The sequence below is a fragment of the Canis lupus genome, chromosome 22 (genome assembly GCF_011100685.1).
Source record: "Canis lupus familiaris isolate Mischka breed German Shepherd chromosome 22, alternate assembly UU_Cfam_GSD_1.0, whole genome shotgun sequence".
Classification (NCBI taxonomy): domain Eukaryota; kingdom Metazoa; phylum Chordata; class Mammalia; order Carnivora; family Canidae; genus Canis; species Canis lupus.
In genome coordinates, this window is record NC_049243.1 from 28,644,933 (window position 1) to 28,671,747 (window position 26,815).

The window sequence follows — 26,815 nt, forward strand, 5'->3', positions numbered from 1 at the left end:
CCCTGTACTTTAAAATTTACTTCTTATATTGCAGAACAACAAAAGCTGAATACACATCATGTGGAATCCACAGTTCCAGTTATCCATCTGAAAGCATGAGTCAGTAGTAAGATGTATACATACCCAAAATAAGGCTATAAAATCTACTTGTTATATTTAATTCTAATTATCACTGGTCTTTCTGCAAAGGTTGAGCTTCATGCTTTAATGCAAGGCCAATTCTATCGTCAGAAAGACCAGCTCATTTTGTACTGTCATAGAAGTCTGATTCATAAAGTAATTCATAATGTTTATTGAATGCTTAATAGAGGCCATTATGGGTCTTGGGTGAAATCTTCTCTTTGACTGTTTTACTTCCTCTCCCAGGTTGGAGAAACATTCTCATTTGTTTTCAGAACTTAATTTGAAAACCTCAGGGAGGTATTTTTCTCATAATCATATTTCCTTTACGAAAGGCTTAAAAATCAAAATTGCTGTGTGAGAGGGTTTTTAAAAGTTTTACCTGTATACAATACCAAAAATCAATGTGATATAAACTCTACAGAAAAAATTTACAAAAAAATTCTCCACCAATTAAGTTACATTTGTGGAGGAAACAGTTTGAAACTACATAAAAAAAAGACTTGGACAAATCTAGCCACCAACCATTCTAAACTGGTATTTATTTTATAAGCATGAAAGTCTTGCTGTTAACACACACCAAAACAAAACACAAAACACCCTGATTGGAAAAATGTACTCTCTGCACTGAATATCTTCTAGTTTGATTGTCTTACTGCTATGACCATGCATGTAGATGGGGTATTACTCCTTCTGATTTGAACTGGTATTTTTCATGGGGATAAATTGTAAAATCAGATAGCTATAGGAATGCCTCTAAACTTTGTAGTAAGGCCATTATATTTACACTTAACTTTTATAATTTAATTTTGTCAACTTTAAATAAGCACTTTCAGAAATATCAAAACAAAAAAAGGACAAATCAACCATAGTATGAAAAATATATTTCATAAATATCTAAATATCTTTATTTTAAAATGGAAAGACAAGAACCTAATATAACTATGAAAGATTCATGATTTTACATGAAAAATGGCGATTACATTAAAAATGGCGATTCCATTAAAATGGCGATTCCATTAAATCTCTAATATGTATGGCAACTTTACAGAAGGATACTTATTGAGTGTTGAGAGAAAGGAAGCATTAGACTGGCTTCCTATTCTTTAAGAAACTAAAAATATTGTTTGCAATGGAAATTAACCTGAAAAATTTCCAACTGCAGAATTTTGGATTTCTATATAATTTTAACTAAAATAACTCAAGGAACAGGGAAAGTTGCGGAAGAAAATCATTTGTCTCAAAAATGTCCTCATCTTTAGGCATGATGGTTAGGTTTCTGGGGCAATACATGAGTATGACATTATAATTGTAGGATATACTATTTTTAACCATTCTCCTTTATACCTATTAACACTACTTCTACTACTAATAACAATCATAATATAGAGCATATGTATGCATGTGTACTTAAATCAATGCAGAACTTACTATAAAATAAAGTTAGTATGGGGCACCTCGGTGGCTCAGTTGGTTAAGTGTCCGACTCTTGATTTTGGCACAGGTCATGATCTTAGGGTTGTGGGATCAAGCCCCATGTTAAGTTCCATGTTAATTGTGGAGTCTGCTTGAGATTCTCGCTCTCCCTGTCCCTCTGTTCCTCCCCACCACTTGCTTGCTCTCTCTAAAATAAATAAATCTTTAAAAAAATAAAGTTAGTATAAGAACTGGCTTTATCTTCAAATGTCTTAAGGCACAGTCATTTGTTATCTGAGCTGCGGTCCTCATATTTCAACAAATCATGATGCTTACCTTCACATGACTAAAAATAATGGGCAGCAATAGATATTGAACTTTATATAACATTTATTAATATAAACCAAGATCATGAATGAAAGCAATAACTACAGCAGTGTCACTAATGAGGAAATATTTTTAAATGCTATGGATTTAATAGCACACAGACCTTGGCTGACACAATTTAAAATGCCAGATAAAATTTAAAGACTAATATTTTACTTTTATGATCAATAAATTATCAGTAGTCATGTCATATGGAGTCTAGTCATTAATATAATTTTAAAAATTTGGTATTAGTGCAACATAGTTAACTCTTTATACCTAAAACTATTTTTTGTCTTGAAGTATTTACCCCACATTAACAGAATATGTGACTGTATGACTGAATTTTTGTTTCAAAAATAGCTGACCAGTGTGTAAATGCCAATTTGTTTCATTACAAGTCATTATGTACAAATACATGTGAATATAGATCTATATCCCTGTATATTCTCTCTATAGAGAAATGATAATAATAGCTATCATTTGTCAAATGATTGTTGTGCTAAGGACTTAATTTTTATTATTACATGTATTCTTATCCCAAATACCTTGAGGTAGTTCTATTATTACTATTGCTGTTATTATTGCTGTTACTATTATTATTACTAATATTATTTTGTAGAAGATAAAACTGGAACTCGGAGATATAAAGTAACTTGCCAAAGAATACATTGGTAGTAATCAATTAGATTCCAGGCCGACATTCCTTTCCATTAGGCCCTCTGCCTTCCCTTTGTCTTTGTCTGTACTACTTCCTCTTCAAATTATACCTGTAAGTCCTATGATTGGGCTCTGTGGTTTCACAAACATACTAAATATGAGAGCAAAACTCCCCAAAACCTTTATTTCAATTTCCCAATATCATTCAGTCTCTGGAGGTAGAGAGGAGAAGGTCTTCACTTAGAGAAAATCCCATAATAAGCCCTGTAGTTATTAATGTAAACATATTTTGGGGGAAAAAAAACTTGTAAAATCACCATTAATCTAATGCAGATTTCAATATTGTGCTTTGAAAAAGTAAATGGTCCCAAGTATGACTGAGCTACAACTACATCTATAAAGTTGAGATGCCCTCTACTAAAGGCACCGGGAGGAAGCACAGAGGTTTAAAGAAAAAAAGATTTCCCATTTGCAAAATGTGGCTTCTTCTTATATGGCTTGTGTGTATGTGAAAGAACAAGTTTTCATATCAAAGCAAATAGAACAGAGGAGAACTTTGTGGAAGGGAGAAGTATGCCATACAATGAAACCCAAAACTTCATGTTTCATAGGTGAAAAAAAACATCAATTTCATGCGGAATTTGTATATATTAAATAATCCTGCTCAGACCTATAGTCATTCAGAAGGGACACAAACATTCAGGAATCCTGTATTCCTGAGGATACAGGAATGTTGTGTATGTAATGAAACATTGTGGGTTTTTTTTATAACGCTCTAGTTTTGGAAGTCCTTCAAAACAGACTACTGAATTCAGCTTCTTGGACTGATATTACAAACAGGTGCCTGGTGGCTCTCTTTATGTCAGTATTCCTCAGTGCACTGAGGGGAACAGACCAAATCATCTCTAAGTTTTTTTCAGTCCTGATATTGTACAATTCTAGCTACTTTGTTCTCTGTCAACAGAGCTTGGACTATCCACCTGCCATGCCCCCCTCATTCTGCCCTCACTCTCCATTCAAATTGTCTTTCTCTGATTTTACCACTGCTTCTAAATTAACCTCAATTTTCTCTTTTTTTTTTATATAAATTGTTGTTTATACTAGGCTGTCACATTGCTTTCATTGTTTTACTATTTACTGGTACATCATATTTATTATATGAAAGTAACTTGATTCTTTCTAGTTGAGTTGCCTGGGGGATAGAGACTTATGTGTATTTCTTTTTAAAAATATTTTATTTATTTATTCATGAGAGACACAGAGAGGCAGAGACATAGGCAGAGGGAAAAGCAGGCCCCATGCGCAAAGCCTGATGTGGGACTCGATCCCAGGACTCCTGGTTCACGACCTGTGCCAAAGGCAGATGCTCAACTGCTGAGCCACCCAGGCATCCCAGACTTATGTGTATTTCATCCAGCAAACAATGAAGAATTCTTGTGAGCTCTGCACAGTAGATACATACTAATAATGAGACAAACAAGAAAAGATGCATTTTCCAGAATCAAATAAGATGTCAGTATGCAAAATAGGAAAGCAGAATCAATAGAATGAGATTAACAATAGAATCTATCAACAGAGATAATGAAAACAAAAATCTTACTAAAATGTCAAAATTATCCTCAGAACCTTTTTTTTTTTTTTTAAGATTTATTTATTTATTTGAGAGAGAGAAGGAAAGAATAGGCAAGAAAGCAGTGGGGAGGGGCAGTAGGAGAAGGGAGAGAAAATCCCAATCCATCTGAGCATGGAGTCTGGCGCAGGGCTCAATCTTATGTCCCTGGGATCACAGCCTGAGTTGAAACCAAGTCTCTGCCACCTAGGCGCCCTCTATCTTTAGAACTTTTGGCAGTTCTGCCTATTGGAAAATAAAAGCTTGCAATAATATATGATGTATACTAATTAATATAACATAACATAACATAACATAACATAACATAACATAACATAACATAACATAACTAGGGATCCCTGGGTGGCTCAGCAGTTTAGTGCCTGCCTTCAGCCCAGGGTGTGATCCTGGAGTCTCGGGATCAAGTCCCATATCAGGCTCCCTGCATGGAGCCTGCTCCTCCCTCTGCCTGTGTCTCTGCCTCTCTCTCTCTCTCTCTCTCTCATGAATAAATAAAATCTTTTAAAAATATAATATAGATTATATACATAAAAATACATATATATATGCACAGTGAATCTATTCTGGCTAATAAAAATAGATACAACTGATTTTTAAAAACACTATAAAAATTATGCAGAGACCTTTAGAATATGTTTATAGATCTATTAGTTAATAGGTTTTTAAAAAACTTCTGAGTAATGACTACTTAAGAGACAAACATAACCACAATAAAAGGGAAAAAAGCCCTTAAGTATCTAATATAATACCGTTATGGCCTATAAGCCCTCAATTACTACAATCAATTTGGAAAATCAAGCCAAGTAAAACTGATATGATGACAGAAATAGCAAACACGTCTTCAGGTAATGAATAATCTTGTATCACTGTAAAATGTCAGCTGAGGTTAGAAACAGCAGGGTTTTTTTGTTTTTGTTTTTGTTTTTTTTCTGGATTCATCATCTTATATGGGTTTACATGACTTTACCTCTTCAATAAATCCCTGCTAGTTTTGAGAGCTTGTTGGTCCTGGATATTATTGGAACTTTTGTTAACTTCTACAGACTCTTCTCCAGCTGAGTGGGACAACTTAACTTCTATTTCTATGAACTTCTAATTAATATTCAAAGCAAAGTTTAGAAATGGAAAATATTTTTAATCCAGCCAGGTCATATTTAAGAAACCACTGGAGACTGGCACTTCCTTTGGTGCTACATAAAGAATGCTATCCCCAAAGTATGTTCTGAAATCTCCTTTGGAAAACTTCCGAGAATCTTTCATTGTATTTAAGAATAATCTATTCACCAATGTACTGGATTATTTCCAAAAAAACCTTTCCCCCATTGGATTTGGTTCCTGGTTCCATCTCTCCTTCCCTAATGGCTATCTCCCCCCACCTTCCCTTCTCTTCCTTTTCTTTTTAAGTGCAGAGACACATTACAAACCTCTTCATACTAAATATTTAGAAAACAAACCTTAAATTCTGAGATTCCACAGGCTATTGTTATGCTTCCCTTCTCTTCTTCTCCAACAGCTTTTATGAAACATTTTACCAGATACACTCTCTTTGCTTCCTACCTCCCAGTACTTCCTATTTTTTTCTTTTTAATGCCATGGTGCATATAGAAAATGATAAGTGGCTAAAGCTGTCAATGGCTATGGGGACTGTCTCAGAGGATCCGGCTGCCCCAGGTCCCTCCTGGCTATCCCAAAGTGCTAAGAGAGCTGATAACATGGTATGCCCATAACCCTGCCAGGGCTCACCACTGTGCTGAGAGACAAATGAAGGACACTGCTCATTTCAACTGATACCAACCTGTGTTCTTCCTACAATGCAAACCTGACATGTTTCTTCACCCATGCTCACTTTGCTATTTAACATACATTTTTGCTGAACTTATTTTGCAGAAAATAAGCATTTACTGTTGGCATCTTTTTCTTAAATATCTTATATCCCTTTATCTCTATAATCCTGTTCTGTACTTCCCTTACTACTTACATTGGATGCATTTTATGTGCCACCTTATATCCTCTTGGCTTTTTTTTTTTTTTTTTTCTTGGCTCTCTTTTACTTTAGCAATGGCTGTGGTGATCAGTGGCAGCCTCATGTCATGTGATCCAGGGGCCTTGTGGTGCTAAGGACCTTACAATGAAAAAAAAAAAAAATCACATGCTTCTTTGGCAAACCCTATTAGGAAGGCTAGTTCTAGTATAGATGGCTGGGTTCTGAGCAGGGCATGGTCTCTGTTGCAGAGAACTACTCATGTGTTAAAAAGCAGTTCTTGGCATGCCACTGGGATCAATAGCGACGGAGTGCCTTACTGTGGGAAACTGACAATGAGATAAAAAATGCTATCACTCACTAGTTGAGGGTTAGCAAATACACCATTCCATAAGTTTGGGCTACTGCAGTAACAATCTATTATATGATAGGTGATGCATAGGCCTAAGCAGGCCTGAAGAAAACATGCAAGTTTCAGGAGCATATAGCCCAGATTCCAATGGCAGCTAAAGCAGTTGTAATGATGCTCTCATTGATGCTTCTCTTTCAATTGTTCCCATGGTTTCACGGTAGAGGTCCCTATGACCAATTCACAGGGAAGGAAAAACACAGGCTTACTTCACAAATAGGCCATTCCTGATATTTCAACCCTATCACCACATTATAACCCAACTCAGAGGTGACCCTGTAGGATAGTAGTAAAGGGCAACCCTTCCAGTGGGCAGAACTTCAAGCTGTGAGGTTGGTCATTCATTCATCTTATTTATTTATTTTTTTTAATTTATTTTTTATTGGTTTCAATTTACCAACATACAGAATAACCCCCAGTGCCCGTCACCCATTCACTCCCACCCCCCGCCCTCCTCCCCTTCCACCACTCCTAGTTCATTTCCCAGAGTTAGCAGTCTTTACGTTCTGTCTCCCTTTCTGATATTTCCCACACATTTCTTCTCCCTTCCCTTATATTCCCTTTCACTATTATTTATATTCCCCAAATGAATGAGAACATATAATGTTTGTCCTTCTCTGATTGACTTACTTCACTCAGCTATTCATCTTATTTAAAGGCAGATACAGACTGAGGTACAGATATATAAAGTCTCCTGCATGGTGGTGAATGGCTTAGCTGGTTGAATCCAGAGATGGGAGGCAACAACACTGGAAGACTGGAAACAAAGAAGCCTGGGGAAAAAGAAATATGAATGGACAATTGGGAAGGACCTCAAAGTGTGGCAATTTCTGTACTTGGTGTTAATGTCTATGAGAGACTATCCTTCATAAAGGACCATTTTAAAAGCATGTACATGGGTATATATGTCCTATGAATGTCAGCCTGATTCTCTCTGAGACCTAGTCCTTGTGCAATGGGCCCATGAGTAGTATGGCCATGTGTGCTGGTTATGGAACCACTGCCTCTCAGCTCCAAATTTACCCTTTTTGCTTACTTCATGAAAGCAAATCTGGACCTTTTAAATATTCATGCTTTGCCCGATGGCACAGTTAGGTTTTGTTACTGTAGAGGGTGGGAGAGACCTTGCAAGTGTTCCTTCTTGGTTGCAGTGTACTTGTTTGCCAGACTCCTGTAGTTTGCTGTCTTCTCCAGCTTTGACTCCTGCATTTTACAGCTGTCAGTAGCACCCAGAAGCCTATAGCTTCCTCTTTTCTCCAAGGATCTTGTAGCCTTCTACAAAATACACTTCTCCATGAACAACTTTCCCCAACATATTATAGAACAGATTTCTGCTGGCTTGACATCACAGTGACTTTACTGCCATCCAGTAAGCCCCAGCCATGTTATCATCAATAAGGTCTATATTATAGCCCTGGGGATGGAGGGCTTTTTCTTTTGGTGCTCTATCTCAGTCCTAGGAGCTGTGGCTACTCCTTATATCTGCCATCCCTGTATTTTTAGATTTATCTTCATTTGTTATTAGCCTATCCCAAATTACTCAAGTACTTTCTTACAGCTAATTATTCTGTTTTTTCAGCTTTATTGTGGTAAAATTGGCAAATAAAAATTATATATATATAAAGTGTACAATATATATATACACATATATATATTAAAATGAACACCACAATCAAGCTATAGTTAATAATTCTTTATATTAAACTTTCCCTGTTCAAACTATGTATGACTTATCTTTCCCAAATGGACCCAGAATAATAAACCATGGTTGCAGGAAGAGAGCTATGCAGGGCCCAACTGAATGGTCTCCCTTTCACTAAACTTGACCTCGCTACATTTCTCTCAGCAGCAACAGAAACCAATAGAGACTTTGTTCAGGCTCCATCCTTGAGAATTCCAGCCAGTCACTTGGTGGCAAGCAAGTTGATTGCTGTCAGACTCCAAAGAATACAGTCTGTCCAGTGTCTGTCCAGTGATAACTGTGAACCTGCAATTGCAGCAGTCACAATGCAACAAGAACAAGCAACTATGAACTCCATCTTCTCATGGATGAAGTCATCACATCAGGCAAGCGAACAAGCTACACCCACTTAAGTGCTGTCTTAAGATGAGAGAAATCCAGGGTGGGTAGTAGAAGAAAAGATGATGGATACTAATAAAAACATTAAAAACAAAACAAAACATTAACTGGGACTGCAGCTTGTTCCATTTACCCTTGTATATTCTGTTTTGTTTTAAAGATTGCAGATAGTTACTAAATCAAAGTATATTTGATTGTGTTTAATGTGGTACATGAATAGATATGAGTGGTGTTAATGTGTGCCCCACTTCTTATCCTCTTGGCCTTTCTTTTTATTCCAGGTATTGCTGTGGCACTCAGCTACACACACTTGTAACATGAAAACATCTCACCTCATATATCTCTCTATTTCTATCCCGGGACTTCCTTCCTACCACCTCATGAGTTAGCTATGTGGACCCTTTCAGTCATTCTGAAATAGGCATAAACATGGAAGTACAAGAGATCTAACAACCCAAAGGGCACATCTTGACTATGGGGATCAGAACCAAAGAATAATTTTTTCTTCTTTATGTCTCTTGGTTTGGACAGTTTTGGGGGTGCATTATATATGGCTTCTTAGAGGTACCCAGAAGCACTGAACTGTTGCCCATAGTGGTGGCGAGCTCAGTAAGACATCTCAGATTGACTCTCCCTCCTTCTTCAGCTCTTCCCAGTCCCCACTCCTATTCTCTGGAAAACTTACCAAGATAAACTACCTGCACCAAAGCACTGTCTGAGGTTCAAGGCTAAGACAGAATTCTTGTGTTCTTACTCTCAGCTTTCTAAATGTATTCTTCTGTTGGTTGTTCCTTACATGTTGATATTCCACAGGGTTCTAACCTTGGCCTAGGTTCCCATTCCCCTCCTGCTTCATCTCATAATTTAATTGCTGAAAACTCTCAATCTGGTCCTCCTGTCCACTTCACTGGACCCATACAAGCACATCCATGATCTATTAGACATTTCTAACTTAAATGTTCTAGTATTGGTTAAATGCAGTATTGAAAGGAGAATTGAGCTCACATTCGCCAGCCCTATCTCCCAATGGCTCCTTTTCTGGTGTTTCCTGTTTGGTGAATGGCGTCCATGTTCTGGATTGTACAAGTTAGAAAGCTGTCAATTAATCTTGATACCTCTTTCTACACTTGTCCCCAAAGCAAATAATGAGCAAGATATGCTGATTTCTTTTTTTTTTTTTTGATATGCTGATTTCTATGTTCTTCATGCCCTCAATTTTCTAGCTCCACTTGCCACTGCTGTGGAGCCCCTCATTTACTACCAACTCTCCTTGTCTCTCAATTTCCTGTGCTAATCATTATGAAGGGAGGTCACAAGAAGAAATTGAGTTAGTGGTTGCAACAGAGAAAATATGACATAACTAGTTGCCTGTTAGCTGTTTACCTATGTCAGGGGACAATGATGAACTAGATCAATATGTAATTCATACTAAATACTCAACAGACATTTGTTGAGGAACTATATACATGTTTGACTCTTGGAACAGATGTTGTAGACACTAAGAGACTACAATTTAAATGAGAAAAGAAAAAGGAAGGATCTTAGTAGAATATTTTAGGTGTTTCATTTTCTTTAAAACATGTCCAAGAATTAATCTGAAAATATTTTTTTAATTCATGTTTTAAAGACTTTACAGTAACACAGTGTTAAGAATCTTTTTATTCTAAATGTTGGTGAATTGGATCCGGGGAAATTTCATTCCATGAGAATATTAGAATGCTGTTGGCTACTGTTTATATTGGCATGACATATATCTCCTATACTGGCATGTCATATATCTCTCTTGGACCCCAAATCTCCAGAGATTAATGCAGTTGGTAGGAACAAACACAATGTATGCTACACTTCCCACCCCACCCGCCAAGGGAGAAGGTAGTCATAGAATAGAGGGAGGACACACAATGAAGGAAGGAGCAAAGTATGAATCATTATTTCTAAAGAACAACCTGGAAATGTCTCTTGTCATCTTTCTCAATTTCTTCATCTGTTTATTTATTTTTTTATTTTCTACATATTTTTGGATACCTCCTTAAGTACTTTTAGAAAAAAGGTAGGAGAGGGCTACCTTTCTTCTTTATTTAAAAAAGTTAGATGAATTAGAAAATTATACATCATGTAAGAAATGATAGGCAATTTATGGTCATGAGTCTAGCAGAAATAATTTTCTGCTAAGAAAAACTTAGCATTAATTAAGTTAGTAAATTAAGAATTGTAGGTACAGAGACATTAAATTATTCTCAAGCAAACCTGGCTCTACCTAAAATACCTATTTTCCAAGTATGAACATATCTATGTTTATTATCTTATAGGTCTCTTTTTTAGAAGTGGTAGTTGACATCTTTACTGCTGTAAATAAAGACACATTCTAAAATATTACCAAAGAACCCTGATTTGAAGGTTTTTTTTTTTAAAGAATGTTCTGATTCAAAATAAGCCAGCACAATTATTATTAGAAATATTGATGGATTTTGAGGGAAATTTTTTTGTTGTTTGTTTTACCAATTATAGTTCAAAATGAAACTTCCTCCTGAAAATATATTATTTCTCTAAAACTTCCTGGATCAACCAGAATATAGTTATTGGGCCTAACATATTAAACTCTTTATTTTTGCTCTGGACTAAAGCCAAACAACAATAATTGCTTCTATGCATTGCCTAGAAGCAGGTGACTCTGCCATCTGGATATGTGTCCTCCACTTCACTGAGCAGGGCTCTGATAAAATGCTATATTCCTGGCCTCCAGGCAAAGCATAGTATGGGGAGTAAACAGCCCTATAGATCCTGGTAATAACTTTTCTTTCCCTTTGGGATTTATAGTCTGCTTCCATTTTGTGATGATTTTAAAGAAAAGACCCAGGATGTGGGAATTGAAATGTGGCTATTGTCCCAGACATTAAAGTTTTGTTTGCCACTGAATATTTCAGGATAATAGAGATTTTTTATTTTCTGGTTGTGATCCAGAGAGTGTTTGTAGCTATAGTTTCATAAAAGATTGCTGGGAAGCCTGCTGAATCTACTGGTGTGGATTATGAATGGGAAAGCTACATTGCCCATCTGGGGGTTCCTTTTTTGATCAAGTCTGACTATGTAGTTCCAGCAAATAAAATAGAGTAGGAGGTAGCCCTGAAACAAGCTATCCATCTTTCTCTTTCTGTGTTTGGCTTAATGGTCCATTTCCTAAAAATTCCTTCACTTTCTCTCTTCAGATCAAAAAAGATTACAATCTTGGTCTTGTTTCCCTCTGTGACATATATCTTTTCCCCTTATGTGCTATTTCTTAATAAAATTGGTCGGAATCACCCCAAATTCACTAAAAGGGCAGTCACTGGTTGCCTTGTAGCCGTGAGTTGACAAGGCTGTAATTAGTTGGCCCATTTTACACCTGTTTTCCCAGATGGCCCCTGCATTTTGCTTCACAGTCATCTGTATCAGAACCTGAAAGGGCACTGCTTCAAGAGGGAACTCACAATACCCAGCAACAGTATAAAACTGTAGAGATTCCACATTGGGAGAACTTACAGCAAGGAGAACTCATTCATTTCCCCCAGTCATTTATTCAGTTACCCACTCTTTTTTTCTTTCTTACAGATGTATCTTTCTCCTACCATTTAACTCTTCTGATAGTTTTCAGTAAACAGCTTCTAACAGAGACATCAAAATTGGATCTGCCCCCATGTTGGTAGCTCCTTATTTAATACATCAAGTGACACTTGGAGAATCTCTCAGTTAGGCATCAGTTAGGCCTAGTTTTTCCACAGTAATCATAGCAACAAGTTAACCTTTGATCCATGGAAATATGCCTTGCAAGTAATTCAGATAATATATTTGATCAAGCCACGTGCATACTCATGCTAAATTAAGCCCCTTTTAAATGGAGAATATATCAATATTTTTCATTTTATGCCTGATGTTTCTATTATTGCTCACAAACTATTGGCCATGAAGGAATCTGGCCAGGAAAATTAAATTCTTTCCTAAAGACTCCTACCTGTCAGTGCAGACTTCTTTACATTCATCCCACTCAGAAATCCACTTTGTCGCATGCGTACCTCTTCTTTCTGTATTCATGATGTTTACTGTTGGCTTATTTACTGAGATTATTTTATGGTAAATTGATATTTGCCCATGTGAGTGATCCCCCCAGAAGAATCATAGAAATGCAACTAAGCTCCAGCAAGTATTCTATAAAGTCAGTGGTGCTACAATTGTCAACACAGTGAGTCATCTTGTGAACCAATAATGGGTGGATACTTTAGATGACCATTATGTAGCAATTAGTTACTGGTCTTCATTCTTTTACCAAAATTACCATTAGTGGAACTCTGAGTAGTGTTAATCCAAGAGTCTTATGGACAACTTAACAATGTCAAAAAGCTCCTCTCAGTTTATTTCTATTTGGAAAATAAAAACATATATTTACCTTTGCTTGTTGTTTTAGAAAATTAATTTAAAAAAATCTTGTCCACAATTTTTAGGTTTTTCTCCTTGGAATCTACCTGAAAAATAGTCAAACCTCTCCCTTTCCCCATCCTCATCTTTCTCTTTCTATTTTATTAGGAACTAAAAACACTTTCATCATTTTTAAAATGCTACCAATTATTTCCTAATAAGCACCATGCTCTCCGTTCTTCCTTAGAAACTGCCTTTCACCTCCACATTCCCTTTCTGTACTCGCAGCTGTCAGTCTAGTTTAGACCCTCGGCACATCAAGTCTGACTTTCTGTAAAATTCTCATCCAACTTGTCTCCCTCCATACAAATTATTGCATTCCTGTTGCCAGACCCATTTCATTTTTTACTTCCCTGCCAAATATCCTGCAGTGGTATTCCCTTATACACTGGCTCCTTATCCAGCTATTCAAAGACTTCTACAATCTGTCCCAAAAAGGCATTTTCTTTCTTATTTCTATTGGGCCACTCTGAATAATATTCTCTACTTCAGCAATATTAGCTTTACAGATTCTCTCAAATACATTTTGATCATTCTCTTTCCCACTGCTGGAATGTCCCTTTCTTCCTCTCTACTAATTCTCTTCAATGCCTGTCAACATCCCACCCCCTACAAATATTTTTTTTTCCTTTTTTTGGGTCTATATCCTATCTTAGCAATCTCAAGTCTCTGAATAATTATATTTAACCTTTAAAATCTAGTATATATATTTAATCATGTTACCTTATATTTTTGTCTTATTTAACTTTGATTATTTGCCTTCATCCATGTGTAACTTACTCTATCAAGTAGATTGAAAATTTATAAAAACAGGAACCTCATCTTAAACTTTGTATTCTTAGAGCACCTGATAAGCATTAAGCTTGTAACAGAGACTCACCAATGTATGTTGAAAATACTGTTTCCTTTGAATTTTGGGAATCAGATGTTTACTGCAATCTCAGATAAAAAACTTTAATTAGACTATTAAATAATTATAGTTTCCTTGATGTGAAGCACATGGCTACATGAAAAGAAATATTCATTCATCCTAAGAGGATTTGTTAAGAAATGTCTCACATATTCTCTCCAGATAATCTTTCACAGCAATGTCTTATTAAAATGAATATTTTTCTAACACTTTTACAGTAATATGAAATTCCACATAAATTGGATCTTTCTTGTCAGATTCAGGTTGCCATAGTCATGCATCTTTGAATGTATCTACGATCACATTTCTTATGGTCACCTTTAATGCTATATTGGGTAGGCAGCCTACCTTGGATTTACTTTTGGAAGCAGGTTGTATTGATATATTTTGAGGTTTTAATTTCACCCCACTCCCTTCTTTATTACACAAATGCTGAATAAGAACAGCTGAATGAAAGCCTGATTACTGCTGTTATTTGCTGATAGGAAAAACATTATCTAAACAAAAACTAAAAGGCCTGATCCATTTTATCTACAATCATATTTCTTCTAAGTCCTAGAAGATGTTATGACCTGTGATAATTTTTGTTTTTAATTATTAGCTTGGCTGGAGAGATCCATCTGTGTCCAATAGTGTTTTCTATGCTGCCCAGTAGATCAACCTTATTTTACACTGGCAGTTTCTGTTTATCAAGGCTGCTGCTATCTGTGAGAACTCCACTTTCTAGTCTTTATAGGCCTTTACCTTTACTCAAAACAAAACAAACCAAAATCATACTGTCTCTGTTATTTTTGCTATTCACAAATAATACTTTCTCACATCTTGTAATGCAGGCTCTTCCAAATTAGATTTTAAGTACCTTGAGAGTTGGCTTGGGCCTTATTTTGTCTCAGGCCCTAAAGCTGAGAGTAAGTATTAGATAAAAATTTGACTTATTAACTAGTTATAATAGCTGATATTTATTGTATACCTATTAAAATGCTCCAGGTAAAATCTAACCCAATTAATCCTGAGAAAGCTCAATAAGTGATACTCTACTTACTTTATTTACCCTACTTTACTGATGAGAAAATTAAGCACATAGAGGTTAGGAGATTTACTAAAGTCATGTAGATAGTATAATCTGGATGCCAGGGTGGTCAGCCAGCTGCTACAGTTTCCACTGTACTAAAACTGGGCAGCATCTTCTGAAACTGTTCTTTCTGGATACATTTTTTTCCTACTGATTTGTTTCTACTTCTGTTTCAGCTAGAGTATTATACTGTCTTCTATGCTTTGCAAATGTTAATTGGGCAAAATGTCTAATCTGAGAGTGGCATTACATTAAATATGGCTTTCTAAATATATTGTGGCATTCTATTCTAGAGATTTGGTTTCACCATTTCATATGTGACTGGCAGGTCATGAAAAAGCCAGTCAGATTCCACATGTCCAATAATCTTGGATTGGTCTAATTCTTGACTTTTTAATTTATTAGAAAGGAATTGGAAAACTAAATTTGATGGAGCCACCATGTTGTTGGGGAGATGAAGTTCTAAGCCATTTATAGTGGACTGTGTGCTTTTATATGATATTGGGGCTTATATGCTAAAAGCATATTTCCCAGAATCTCTTGCAGCTAGTATTCTTGATGTACTCGAGATTCCATTAAGCAGATATATTTCTGTATCTTGACTAAGTTAGAGGTGGAAAAAGGCAAGGTCAGAGATTTCATTTTCTTTTGTGTAGATTACAGCAACAGTAATCACCAATTTCCCAGTCTCACTGCAACTTTCTGATTCTACAGCTTTCTAATCAAGGCAAAATTACCATGGCATTCCAGTTTGTCCATGTTCTTCCTAGCTCAGTCTACATTCTGTGTCTCTAGCATTTCTAACAATTCTTTGGCTGTTTAATACACTATTATACATCCCTTCTGCTTAAGCTTGTAGAGTGAATTCTGTTCTCTGCAAGTAAATCTGACTGCTGCAACTGTATCTGAATGATACACTCTCACTGTTTCAGTTATTAAATGTTAAGCCAGATTTTATAGTTGTATTTTAGGATAGAGAAGTAACAAATCTTCACTTAGAATAAAATGGTTTGGGCATTGGTTATTTATTCTTGTTGGCAATGTTTTCATTATTCTCATAAAAAAGAAACAATCTAAAACAATGTAGATAATTTAGCATTCAGGTTTAATATTTTATTCAATATATATTTATTGGGTGCCTACTCTATGTCAGTGACAGTTCCTTGGTGAGAAAGATATTTCAGTGAGTAAAACAAAGTCTCTATTCATGTAAAACTTACAATCTTCCCATCAATTTACAGATTGAATGAATTTCCCACATGAGATTAGTTAAATAAGTTAAAAACAAGCCAAATAGGTTAAAAGTCTCTCAAAAGTTTAAGAGATATTAATAATACCCCAGAATAGAGAGCTCTCAGTTTGGTATCAACATCACTAATTTAAAGGTCGGCCTGCTTACTAATCTATAAAATGGGGGTTTCTATTTATTTCTCATGGTGAGGATGGCAAAAATTATCTCATTGGGGAGATAGGTATGAATCACTTATATAAGGAATAAGTAAATTTGAAAAAAAAACAATTTGGCAATAGTTATGAGAATCCTAGTCATTTTTAACTCAGTACTAGCAATGATACAGAAAACATGATGAAAAGCAATAAAAGCTTTCTTTAATGCTTTGCATTAAAATGAAGCTCAGGTTTTATGCAACATATATACCACTTAAATCATCAAAAGTTCAGGAAAGCCCTATAAAAATGGCTTATCAATATTAACTACAATATTCAAAAAGAATATAAGGGAATTCTTCAAAATTGTGTTAATTAATTCCAATTTTAAAACCAGTGATTCCAAAATGGACTATGCATACATATAGGGTATTAAATCAAGAAAAAGGATGTGTAGATATTTTTAACTGTGAAATGATTAGAATGCTTATTATGCATTGGGATTTTTTTACAGAAATCCTCAAGCTTGATATGATTTGTTTCAATAGGTCAGTATATCACTATCTGACCAAAATTAGAATATAGATTTTATGTTCATTTTTGTAAAGCAGAAATGTGACTCTAGCTCTTTCACAGCAAATGAATATTAATGAAGTTAATCTCAAAGCAAAGATCTTCCTAGTAAAGGGGAAGACATTGTAGTTGTCAGTGAAGTTGCATATATGTACATGCAGTTTTCCTAGGATTGAGTGAAAGTAGTAAGAAACTAAAAAGATAATAAAAATTTTCAGCTCAGCAGTAGGAAGGGACAAGCAGTAGGAAGGGACTGTTAACAGAATAAAGGACATGTGATGATGGCAATGCAGATCAACAGAGAATTGACATTTCGTAATAAAAACGCTTTTTCTTAGAACCTTTACTACTAACAAAATAAAATACAATGGGCAAGAAATTAATGATGAAGGCATCTAACACACGGAATGGTTCTAAGCTTTGGAATGGATGGCATAGGTCTCCTATGTTCAGTTCATGTCATTATTCTCCCATTTTCTCTCAACTGATGCTGAGTTTTATGAAGATTTGCACATACCCAATGGAGTTGTAATGAGATGCTTAGCCTTGACATATAACCTGTGTTTGTAATGAGTTCTGAATGGCCAAGAATTTTGTCAGAACATTGAATCCAATTTCCTTGGAGACCAGATGAATATAGAATATCAGAAGCTTGGGATGCCTGGGTGGCTCAGTGATTGGGCATCTGCCTTTGGCCTGGGCATGATCCCAGAGTCCCAGGATCGAGTCCTGCATCGGGCTCCCTGCATGGAGCCTGCTTCTCCCTCTGCCTGTGTCTCTGCCTCTTTCTCTCTCTGTGTCTCTCATGAATAAATAAATAATATTCTTTAAAAAAATAAATTTATAAAAAAAAAGAATATCAAAAGCTCAAAGTGAAGAGTTGAGCTGTGTGTTTTTAATCTTTAAGTAAATTTTTGTGTGTTAATTCAGGAAGATTACTGAAGAGACTAAGTGATCTATATTCAAAGATAAAAAGTTTAGTATGTGGGGCCTGGTAGATATTTCACAAAAAATTAGTAATTCTAAATTTACAAGAAGCATAAATGTATTTTTTCCTGCCATCTGAGTTACTGTCTAAGGACATCTGGGCAAAGGTGAGCCATCCTACATGTAGCTTTCAACCTTGTATGCCAGATTCTATCACTTAGTTCTTATATTGAATCTCCTTTCTACCAAGCTAGTTTCTTCAAACTGAGAGCCTATACTGATCTTTCCATCCCTTTTGATCTCTTTCACATCAAAACGAGTTCAGCCTCAAGTCTGGGGTCCTACTACTAGCTTTTGATATATCCTTCCGGAATTTTCACAGTATTTCTACTTCCAAACTCCCCTGCTCTTGCGTGAGCATCCACACGCTTGCTCACTCTTGTCCTCCTGGATGACATCTCTTCGTTGTCTGAAACTAGGATACCATTTGTATACCTCAACTCAGTGATGTGTGCAGTCTCCAAGCCAGTGTTCCTCAAATCCTGAGCTCATATTCTAACATGAGATGATCTGAATCACAATGTAATGGGGAGAAATTTAAACAAACAAGCAAACAAAGGAAAAAAATAGAAACAGCAACAGAAATGCTTGATATTTTCCTCTGTATTGCAGAGGATGCCGAATAAGAACTTGTTTGTAAAACATAGTGAAAGGGAATGAAGGGGAAGGGAGAAAAAATGAGTGGGAAATATCAGAAAGGGAGACAGAACATGAGAGACTCCTAACTCTGGGAAATGAACTAGGGGTGGTGGAAGAGGAGGTGGGTGGGGGATGGGGGTGACTGGGTGACAGGCACTGAGGGGGGCACTTGATGGAATGAGTACTGGTGTTATTCTATATGTTGGCAAATTGAACACCAATAAAAAATAAATTTATTTAAAAAAAAGAACTGTTTGAAATGTCAATATAAGCCATAAAGAAGAAATCCTTCTAATCATATTAAGAATTTTATCTCACCAATGAAATTAAAATTTGCCATTTTTCTTTACATCACTTGTTTTCTTTAGGCCATGTTGCCTGCCTGCCTGTCTGCCTTTCTTTCTTTCTTTCTTTCTTTCCTTCCTTCCTTCTTTCCTTCCTTTTGTCCTTCCTTCCCTGAGAGTGATATAATAAAATTGTTATTTCTTATCATTTGGAATTTTTAGGTTCTTTTTAAAGGATTTCATTTAATTTGTTTCTTGGAGGCATATTTCTTATATTTACCTCATTTGGACTGCACCTTAATTTCTATTCTGTCAAAAGGAGTGTTAGGCAGGTGTTTCCACTGGTTGCCTTACCTGTAATCCAAAGGAAATCTTGACAAACCAAGACAACGTAAAGAAACTTTCCATCTCTCTCATGACCCTAATCATCTTTAAAAAAAACAAGTTTGCTTTACAGCTCAATGCCCACGTGAGAATATAGAGATGTGATATCTAAATATAGCTTTCTTATTTACAGTATTTAGAGAGTTTGAATAAATAACTTAAGTGAGAGGCTATTTTCCCGTTTATATGTATCATATCACATAGCTCAGTTGGACTAAGTGATCTTCTATCAAAGATATCTACCATACAAAAGAAACAACACAAGCTTTTTATACATCACACACACACACACACACTCTTAAATTATGAGTGTTTCAATGTGAATGGAATGACTAATTGGTGTGGAAATATCCTTTTTAAATCTCATCTTCAAAATATATAGCTTATTTTCCCTCAGTTATATGAAAATATTCATTCTAAAAAAATTAAGTTCAAATTACTTTGATTCCAATTATGTAAATTTAGTGTACTACCATCTAACAAAGACTTAAGGCCACCAAAGACTACCACATTATTTTTATTCTTCTGTATTCTACTTACTAGTTTTCCAGTTATTTTCAATAAATTTTTTATTATTCTGATCAAAAAATTAATGCATACTCCTTTCAGGAAAAGTTCAAAGAGAATAAAGAAGAAAAATGTCTGTAAGCATAGTACCAAGCAGTAACCAATGTTAACAAAGATGAACTGATTTTTTAAGCTGCAAAATTCTATTTGAAGGTTGTAAAATGATAGCTTGTGCTTGACTTTCATTTATCCTAAGGCTTATTGACTTTTCTCTTAACCTTACCTTTGAATGTTAATTGTTTCTAATGAGAATACCAAATATTTATAAAATAAACTAGTTATATGTTACTTTACTTTCAACCTGCTATGTCAGTGGATAATGACAGACTTTAGTCATGACATATATTCAGTATAATAAATGTAAATAAAAGCTATAAGGTTTCTCAAAAGTTACAAAACTAAGAAATAACTTATATTCAACTTTTTTTCCACTATAATTTTATCTGCTATTAAATTTATTGTCTTCTTACTTTTGCCTATTTTGTGTTTTAAACACTTATTAATTTAGAGTATTATCCTCACTCCCTCCCTGTAGAGGAGGAAATTAAGGTTTAGTGAAATCAAGTAACATATAAATGATTGGCAGGACAATGAGATAAACCGAACCCAATTTCTATTCACTCACTGTTTACCACATCACAATCTTTTGGTCTTATCACGCAGAGGAAAATGAAATACATTTTAATTCACTTGAAACTAAATTTCTGTAATGCTCTTTTCCTTCAGCAAATTTGCAACGAAGCTTCCTAATTATAGTTTGGGTAGGCTAAAACTCGAATAAGTTCACATTCTTAAAGGACACATGAATTAGGTGGATGGATGTGAATGGGGGTAGTGGAGGTGAAAAATGAGAAAATTCTCATCTGGAAACCAGCAGAACATTTGGGAAAAGGCCTTCAAACAAGATTAAAGATTCACCATGGGTGAGTCCTAGGCAAATATATATTTAAGTACCAGACATTTTTGTCTGGCTTTTGTTAATACTGCTGCCTTCATCACTCCCTTCCCCCATACCCTTACCCCTTACTTACTCATCCTCTCTCTCAGACATGGAATGATATTCCATGTATACATCAGGATGGCCATACAGATTGTTACTAATTTATGTTGGTTGATTTCTAGCTTCTTCCCTGAGCCCTCAAGGTGCCATTCTCTCCTGCCCAGGCCCTCTACAATGATGCATAACAAATCCAACAACCATTAACCAACAGCATTAAATGCCAGATGGAAGGGGAACTCCAAAACTGTGTTCACAACCATTTTGATCATCTGATGCCATTCCACACAGCTGTTAGATACTTTTAATATCCTGCTTATACCAATTTCTATTTGTCTTCAATCATTTCCACTTTTACTTCTGTGGGGGCAGGATGGGGATAGAGGAGAAAGGTTAGATGGAGGGAAAAGTCAGAAAGGAAAGAAAAATGGAGAGGTGGAATGGTGTCTGCCAGGCAGGGAATGAAGTCATACAGAAGCTAATGATGTTCTTCTAAAGAGACTTTGTGTGCTCATGGGCAAAAGCAGAGCTAGCTACTTTAAGGACCTGATTACAGTATATAGCACAGAAGTAGGGGACGAGGGCCTTCTCCAAATTCATGCAATGAACTCCTCACCACCTGGGCCACTGGTAGATTAGAAGCTAAGGGGATCATTCATGCACTTAAACAATGATAGTAGGGGCACCTTGGTGGCTCAGTGGTTGAGTGCCTTTGGCTCAGGTTGTGATCCTGGGGTCCTGAGATCAAGTCCCACATCAGGCTCCTGGCAGGGAGCCTGCTTCTCCTTCTGCTATGTCTCTGCCTCTCTCTCTGTGTCTCTCATGAATAAATAAATCTTTAAAAAAAAAAACCAATGATAGCAGCTCCCCCCTTCCTCCTCCTTTCTCTCTTGTTCTTTCTCTCTCAATATATAAGTGATATATATACCTCAAAATGATTATTGCTATAGCATTAGCTAATACCTCCATCAGGTTACATATTTCTCTTTTATGGTGGGAATATTTAAGACCTACTCTTTCCACAATTTTCATATATATAATACAGTATTAATTATAATTACCATGCCACTGTACCTTAGATCCCCAGAACTTATTCATCATATAACTGAAAGTTTGTACTCTTTAACCAACCTCTTTCATTCCTCCTACCCATGAGCCCCTGGTAACCAAACTGAAATCTCTCTTCTTGTACCTTCCTACCAGTTGATCCTATTTTTATTCCTTTGGGTTTTACAGAGAAATCAAATTCCTTCATGGGAGTAATTCTTCAGATAATTAAAGAGTACAGTCTCGTGTCCATTACCTCCTCTGTTGTGGGTAAACACTATTTCATCATTATTTCATGTATGACCTGATTTCTAGTGTCTTCTTCATCTTATATCTTGGATTTGAATTTCCTTTAAATTCCTCTTAAAATGCAGTGCCCAGAACTTGGTATCATGCCACTTAAAACGGCTAGCTCAAAATAGAAACCACCAACTTCAATATTCTAGACATTTAAAGAAGCCTAAAATTATATGGGTTTTATTTTTTTAATGTTTTTAGTAACACAATACCATTTCATCATATAGTGCAAAATGTAACTAGAAGTCACTATGTTTTTCAGATACTGTTGTGTCTTACTTTCTCTCCATATACTTTTTATTTTGAGATAATTGTGGGTTCATATGCAGTTATAAAAAATAAAACAGAGAGACTGTGTGCACTCTTAACCCAGTTTTCTCTGATGGTAACTAACTTATAATACCTCAACCAGGATATTGACATTAATACAGTGAAAATATAGAATAGTTTTCATCACAAGGTTTGTGTTGCCCTTTTATAGCTCATATCTGCTTCCTGCATGCCCCAATCTCTTCTTAAACCCTGGCAACTACTCAACTTTCCTCCATTTTGGCAATGTTGTCATTTCAAGCATGTTATATAAATGGAAACATATAGCATGCAATATTTTGGAATTGTATTTTTATATTTAGTATAATTCCCTGGATAGTCATCTAGATTGCTGCACAAATCAATAGATCATTCCTTTTTTACCGCTGAGTAGTACTCCATGGGTTAAATGTATCACAGTTTATTTCACCATTCACCCATTATATGATATCTGTGTTGTTTCCTGTTTGGGGCTATTATGAGTAAAGTTGTCGCAAATATTAGTGCATCAGGTTTTATGTAAACATAAGTTTTCATTTCTCTGGGATAAATGTCCACGAGTGCAATTGCTGGGTTGTACAATAGTTGCAGGTCTAGTTTTATTTTGTTCTGTTTAGAGTGGCAGTGTAATTTTACATTCTCACCCACAATACATGAGTGAGCCAGTTTTTCTGCATCCTAACGTTTGGTGGTGTCACTATTTATTATTTTAGCCATTCTAATAGTATGTGGTGATATTTTATTGTGGCTTTAAAGCATTTTCCCCTAATGGCTAATGAAGTCTCATGTGCTTATTTATTATCAGTATATTCTCTTTGGCAAAATGTCTTTTCATATCTTTTACCCATTTTCCTAATTGGATTGTTTGTTTTTACCATGGAATTTTACTCTAAAATAATAAGCAAGCTCACGTTTAACATTTAAAAATCTGTTAAAATTTCACATGATGTCTTCTTACTTGTTTCTATCTCTTCCTCTCTTGCAGTGTCAAACCTGAAACAATTTGAATTTCCTTATTTTCTTCAAAGAGGCTTGTCACTCTGAAATTAAGTTTACTTGGTTGCTTCTTTAACCTCAGATCTCTTGTGAGTTCAAAACAAAATATGATTTTGTAAATCATTCAAGCTTCTCTTTTTGTTAGCATGGGGGCAATGTTATCTTGAAGATTTCTAGTTACTAAGAGGAAATGGAACTACTTAGGAAATATATTATGATCAGCTCACAAATAATGCTAACCAGAAAGAAGAAAAAATATTGGACTTTATAATTAAAGATGTTTGTTTGTTGGTAAACACCATTAAGAGTATGACTAAGCAAGCCACAGAGAAGGACATATTTTCTCTTTATATAAATATATAGTTTACCAACAAATAGCTCACACCCAAAATATATAGAGAAATCTCACAAAATTATTAATAACAAAAAAATCAAGAGAAATTGAGGTAAGAGTAAAGCAGCACTTTACTCTTTACATTGGGTATACTCTTATATTGGCTATATCCAAAAAGCCAATAAATACATTAAAGTTACATAACCTAATTTATCACCAGGAAAATGCAAAAGAAAACTTCAGTGAGGTACCACTATACACAAAAATTGCTAAAGTTAGGGCAGCCCTGGTGGCGCAGTGGTTAGCGGCGCCTGCAGCCCAGAGTGTGATCCTGAAGACTCTGGATCGAGTTCCACGTCAGGCTCCCTGCATGGAGTCTGCTTCTCCCTCTGCCTGTGTCTCTGCCTCTCTCTCTCTCTCTCTATCTGTGTGTTTCTCATGAATAAATAAATAAATCTTTAAAAAAATATATTAAAAATTTTTTTAAAAATTGCTAAAGTTAGGAAGACTATATATTGGGATAGCCACTTGGGCAAAGACTTTGATATCATCTAACAATGCTGACCATGTGTATTTACTCTGATCCAATAATTCCCCTCCCAGGCATATAACAAATAGAAATGTGGGGAGTAGGAAGATGGCAGGATAAGGGGTGTATGCAGATGTCTAGAGTAAGACTACCCTTAATAGCCAAATTCTAGAAATTACCCAAGTGTATCACAGTATAGAATGGATAAAGTATGATAAATTCATCCAATTGAATACTATGCATCAGTGAGATAGAACTACGACTACACTTCATAATATAATGTTAAGAAAAAAATCCAGGCATAAAACACTATGTATTGTGTAACTCCAATCATATAACACTGAAAACCAGGCAAAACTAATCTAGGAAATTATAAATCAGGGTAAGAGATACCAGTTGGGAGGAGACTGGACCTCGGAACATGACAGAGACATGGGGAAAGCTTCTGTTGTATAGGTCCTAGCCTATTTATTAATTTAGATTCTGGCTAGTTTGATCTATTCATTTTGTAATAATCAACTGAGCTGGGCTCTTATCATCTCTGTAGTTTTATCAATATAAGTTATGCTTCATTAACCAAGGTTATCTTTTTAATTATCTTTTCTCCCTTCCCCCTGCCCCAACCATGGATAAGCAGTCCTCCAGGATGGCCAATAAAAGATGAGATTTTTCTGAGTATCACTTTTGACATATATCGCTGAGATTTTATTGGCATGCATTAGTCATGTACTGAGTTCAGTTATTTTCAAGGAGCACTTTGTGACAGCTTTAGATAGTCATTCTCTTATGCTATTGTAAAAATCACACTCAAGAGCTGCAACACTTTTACACCCTGAGAGTAGCATCTTAAGGTTTATTTCCCTCATTTCATAGTAAGTTTCTCAATTTTGTGGTTCTAGCAACATATTTCTCCAATTTTATTAACAACATATTTATGTCCATAGATTTTGAGCCTGATGAAAGCACAAATTGCTGGTGGGCATATGAAACATTCAGTAAGAGCCACCTGAGGTTGAGTTCTGGGATTTCCCTCTTACTGCTGATGGATGGTGGTAAAATGTATCTCATGTCAGTGTGCTTGGTATCTTGAAGTAGTCTATAGAAAAGTTACCTAAGCCAGATGTTAGCCAAGTCCCTCTGTGGGTCTCCTTAGGGTTTGTTTGGGTCTTCATGTTCTGTTCACTGAGGTTCTATATTCAGGAAGGACTTTTTTTTTAAGTTTTATAATATTATTATTGATATTATCATCAGTATGAATATTATGGCAAAGATCTAAACAGCTCTTATCTTGTGCCCCAGCCTGCTTCTGGCAGGTCCTATTTTTTATTTTTTTATTGGTGTTCAATTTTCCAACATATAGAATAACACACAGTGCTCATCCCATTAAGTGTCCCCCTCAGTGCCCATCACTTAGTCACCCCCACCCCCTGCCCACCTTCCCTTTCTACCACCCCTTGTTCGTTTCCTAGAGTTAGGAGTCTCTCATGTTCTGTCTCCCTTTCTGATATTTCCCACTCAATTTTTCTCCTTTCCCCTTTATTCCCTTTCACTATTTTTTATATTCCCCAAATGAATGAGACCATATAATGTTTGTCCTTCTCTGATTGACTTATTTCACGCAGCCTAATACCCTCCAGTTCCATCCACGTTGAAGCAAATGGTGGGTATTTGTCATTTCTAATGGCTGAGTAATATTCCATTGTATACATAGACCACATCTTCTTTATCCATTCATCTTTTGATGGACACCGAGGCTCCATCCACAGTTTGGCTATTGTGGCCATTGCTGCTATAAACATTGGGGTGCAGGTGTCCCGGCGTTTCATTGCATCTGTATCTTTGGGGTAAATCCCCAACAGTGCAATTGCTGGGTCATAGGGCAGGTCTATTTTTCACTCTTTGAGGAACCTCCATACAGTTTTCCAGAGTGGCTGCACCAGTTCACATTCCCACCAACAGTGTAAGAGGGTTCCCTTTTCTCCGCATCCTCTCCAACATTTGCTGTTTCCTGCCTTGTTAATTTTCCCCATTCTCACTGGTGTGAGGTGGTATCTCATTGTGGTTTTGATTTGTATTTCCCTGATGGCAAGTGATGCAGAGCATTTTCTCATGTGCGTGTTGGCCATGTCTATGTCTTCCTCTGTGAGATTTCTGTTCATGTCTTTTGCCCATTTCATGATTGGATTGTTTGTTTCTTTGGTGTTGAGCTTAATAAGTTCTTTATAGATCTTGGATACTAGTCCTTTATCTGATATGTCATTCGCAAATATTTTTTCCCATTCTGTAGCTTGTCTTTTAGTTTTGTTAACTGTTTCCTTTGCTGTGCAAAAGCTTCTTATCTTGATGAAGTCCCAATAGTTCATTTTTGCTTTTGTTTCTCTTGCCTTCATGGA

At 35.8% G+C, this 26,815-nt stretch overlaps 1 long non-coding RNA gene across 3 annotated transcripts in view; it reads right to left on the minus strand.

Moving 5' to 3' along the window:
* LOC111091652 overlaps positions 1–26,815 on the minus strand; it is a 54,252-nt gene that overhangs the window by 17,012 nt on the left and 10,425 nt on the right. The window contains exons 2-3 of one of the 3 annotated variants that reach the window (XR_005376390.1): positions 7,213–7,355; positions 6,187–6,314 (exon numbers count right to left, since the gene is read on the minus strand). This is a non-coding gene — a long non-coding RNA (uncharacterized LOC111091652). Of the gene's footprint in view, positions 1–6,186; positions 6,315–6,640; positions 6,753–7,212; positions 7,356–26,815 lie in introns of those variants that run through there. The other 2 variants (XR_005376392.1, XR_005376391.1) reach the window with 2 other exon arrangements.